We start from the raw sequence: 4,308 nt of genomic DNA, 5'->3' as shown, positions 1-4,308 counted from the left end.
AAGTGGGAGTGGGTGGCGAGGATGAGGCCGAGGGGGAGGTCTCGTCCTTGTCCCCGGCATTGCTGCGGCGTGGGGCGACGAGCCAATCGGCCGGCGACTGCGGGCGCTCGGTCACCCGCCCAGTGAGGCGGGAGGGGAGCTGGGCTGCCTGGGTTGGCCAGGTGGGCCGAGGCCCGGGGGGCGCGGTGTCCACTTGGGCCAGTCAGCCTAGGGGGGAACCTTTTCCTTTTATCTGTAATTTTGTTTTTTTCATTTTAGTTTTTATTTTTATTTAAGTTTTATAAAACATAGAGTTAGAGCCTAAATCAGTATAAATAAATATGCTACTTCCACAAACAATTTGACAATTTAATAAAATATTTTTATATTTGTTTATTATTTAAAAACATTTAATAACTGTTATTAGCCCATGTTTTATTTATGATAGGGCCTTAAAACACTTTTACAAAATTGTTGGGTCAGCACCATAATTGGTTATGGAATATTTGCCTCACTTTGAACATTTTAGTTTGCATGTTTGACAAATTTGAATTTTGGACTTTCATTTAAATTTGAATTTGGATTGTGATTTTGATCAACTGCGGATTAGTAATAGTAATGTGATGACATGGCACCATTAACGAGGGTTTACTGTAGCTTAATTATCCGGGCGTTACAATTCTCCTCCACTATAAGAAATCTCGTCCCGAGATTTTAGGTGGTAGACGGAACAAAATGGGGTATTAAGACGGTCCTTGCGTTCCCAAGTGGCATCATCCTCAGGATGATTTGACCACTGAACTTGAAGAAACTAGATAGCCCTCTGATGGGTGTGGAGTTCAGCTAGAATGCGGATCGAATGCTCTCTGAAGTGAGATCATCTTGCAGAAGCCAAGTGGTTGTTGCAATAAGACTTGCAACTCAGGGCATCGGCCATCACATTAGCCTTACCAAGGGTATAATAAATACCGTAGTCCTAGTCTGTAATTGCTTCCATTCATCGCTGCTGACAGAGATCTAGATCTAGCTGAGTAATAGATACTTCAGACTTTGATGATCGGTGAAGACCTCACAATGATTACCAAAAAGGAAATGTCGCCACAACTTTAGTGCAAATTTAACTACACCAAGTTCAAGTTCATGGACTGGGTAGATCTTTTGGAAAGACATCTTGGAATTCTCAAACGACTGGAGCATTTTCAATTCTCACAAAAGGAGAAGCATTTACGCGTCCAAGGGATAAATCTGTGCTTCAGAATTTCAAACAAGATAAGCATGCTAGCTTACTATCTCACTCGAAGGATGTAGTAGATGGACGGTCTTAGTGGCGCAACTGATAGAAGTTGTACGTGTTTTCAACCATTCCATTCCCGGAATGAGGTCAATATTTGATGGATACAAAACAATGGGGAAAACATGGAATTCCAACACTTCAATTTCAACGGGGACGTTGTTACTAACCATGGTGGTTTGACATTGGCCCACGGAATACAGCTTGTAATTACGGCTAAGCGATGGCGGTTCCAGCAGGCAAGGAACAACTGTGGCTTTCCCACCATTGAGTAGCGGGACCTTTCAGGTAATAAGCCGTGAAGGTGACATAGTTGGCAGGGGCTACATCAGCAGACTCCAACTCGAAAGTGATGTCACGGAGCCAGTCATCAGCATCAAGGGGCTGGGTTGAGCCGCGGTAGATGACAGGGTTGAGAAGTGCAAAGTCTTACAGAGTTACTGGGGTTGGTTGCTGATTCATATTGGGACAAGGAAACTAGGCCATCATTCCTACCATGAACTATTGATTCAGCTCAGTTGTCGTATCATTCTGGCCATGAATTTGGACGATGGTGGATTGTCGCCACCATGGACACAACTAGCGGGTCTAACCATCCTGCTTAAATGCAACAGGGGGTAGTATAGCCAGGGTTGGAGCAAGTGTATAGAGTCATTAATGTTGTGATATGAATGGTGAGAAAAGGCACAGTATGTACAAGCAGTAGTCATTAAATACATACTGATACATATATAGAGCCAATTATACGCTCTTAGAATGAGTTCGGACAAGAGAAACGTCCTAGACATACTAGGCGGCGCGCATGCACGAGATGGAGGCATACAACAATGGCACATTGCAAAGGCTACATCAACGTCGAAGAAATCCACTGGAGCGAGGGATTTGCAAGTGACGACGCAGGGTGCCCTTGATGAAAGGATCCTGCGATCAGTGAACATTTTAAAGTAGATCATGACCCTGAATTTGATAAAGGGGGTAACACAAACCTCCGAGTGGATGTGATCACGAGAACCTAGTGTTAGATTTAACAAAATCATTTAACCCGAATAGAAGAGAGATCAGAGTCCTAGAGTATAGACGAGGAATAAAAGATCCTAATACCACCCAATGGCGACAAGGGCCCGTAAGCCACACAGCCATGTTAGTAGATCAGTTTTTCAAAGACTGGACTCAACTTCGGCCAAGGAGATGGAAAGGGGGATCCTACAGGCAGTCCATTCTGATACCAACTTGTGACACCCCCGATTCGACCTTACCCTAATATGCATGCAAATATGTACGGTCAAGATCAGGGACTCACGGGAAGATATCACAACACAACTTTAAACACAAAAAGAATAATACAAGCTTTATATTACAAGCCAGGGGCCTCGATGGCTCGAATACAGAAGCTCGAATACACAACAGTCAGCGGAACCAACAATATCTGAGTACAGACATAAGTTAAATAAGGACGCCTTAAGAAGCCAAACACAAAAGCAACAACGACCGAAGAGGCAAGGCCTCCTGCCTGGGACCTCCTATCTACTCCTGGTCTTCAGCGGCCTCCATGTAGTAGTTTCCGTCGGTGGTGGCATCTGGCTCCAGGGATCCAGCATCTGGTTGCAACAACGGAAAAGAAGGAAGAAGGGAGAAAAGGGGTAGCAAAGCAATCGTGAGTACTCATCCAAAGTACTCGCAAGCATCGGATCTATACTAAGTATGCATTGGTATCAAAGGCAGGTATGTATCTGCAGACTGAACTGCAGAATGCCAGAATAGAGGGGAAGGCCTAGCCTATCGAAGACTATCATCTTCAACAGCTCCAAGCATCTAATAGCATGTAGAAGATTATAGAATAGCAGTTTATAATTAACAAGCATGTTGTAGCATTAACGCCCGGAGATCCTTCCTCGACTCCCTGCGAGAAAGCAACCTTGGAGCCACATATCCATCACATATCTCAAGTAACCAGTTCTAGTTGTAATAGATCAGGATACAAGTCTAAACGTCCATTATCGTGGACACGGTATTCGAATATATAACTTCCCTGCAGGGGTGCACCACGTTACCAAACACGCTCGATCACTCTAGCCGGACACACTTTTCTGGGTCAATGCCCGGCCTCAGAAGATCAACACATCACAGCCCTACCTTGGCTCAGCAGAGAGGTCCCCGTCGTTCTACATCCTAAGCGCTCACGGGTCTTGGGCCCATCGCCCATTGCACTACGGGTTGTTGCGCGTAGGGTGGATACCTGCACCGCCTCGGATGGCCAGCACGATCTGACCGTGCCGCCGTGCTGAACAGGATGTCTGACAAAGCTTTCGCTGATACTGCGACGTCGAGGCCCATAACTATTCTCGTGTGGTGGTTAGTGCATAAAGGCCAAAGGCCAACTCAGAACAAATGCCCAAACCGGTTAGTGCATTGGGGCTTGTGGAGACGAGCAGAGACTCACGATAATGTGACCCCGTCGCCCTGCCTCGTGGACTTATGGCAAGGGCCCAGAATGCCAAGCCGTGCCACATAGAAAACTCGCGGGTGCTCTATGGGCCCGCCCAACTTTCACATCAACTCGCGAGTACCCCTCAGGGCCGACCCGACTTCAACAATGGTCTCAAGTAAAGTCTGGGTAACCATGTGTCCAAACATCAAGGGGAAAACCCGAGGAATCACCCTCGGTGGATTCCACTCGATGTAATCATCAAGGTGAACGTAAGAGGAACCACCATCGAGGTTCACACTTGAGGGGTTGCACGACAGAGTCGTATCGGGAGTGGTCAAGGAGGAATCACCCTCGATGACCATGACCGAATAGCTACACTACAGAATTATCATCGGGAGTGCGTTATGAGGTATCACCTCGGCACTCGCTAGTAGCTCTGCAGAGTCAAGCAACAAAACGGGTGTGATGTGATGTGAGGTGTCGGGCTCTGGTCGTCGATCACATTGATCTCGTCATCGATGGTGAAGAAGGGGCAACAAGGACAAGGTGGAGGTCACTGAAGGATCACGAACCAACCTACACAAAGTAGTTTAGGATAAGAAGGTAAGGT

This window comes from Triticum aestivum, chromosome 7A (assembly GCF_018294505.1).
Source record: "Triticum aestivum cultivar Chinese Spring chromosome 7A, IWGSC CS RefSeq v2.1, whole genome shotgun sequence".
Lineage (NCBI taxonomy): Eukaryota > Viridiplantae > Streptophyta > Magnoliopsida > Poales > Poaceae > Triticum > Triticum aestivum.
The sequence above is the reverse complement of the archived record's forward strand: the minus strand, read 5'-3'. Positions refer to the sequence as shown.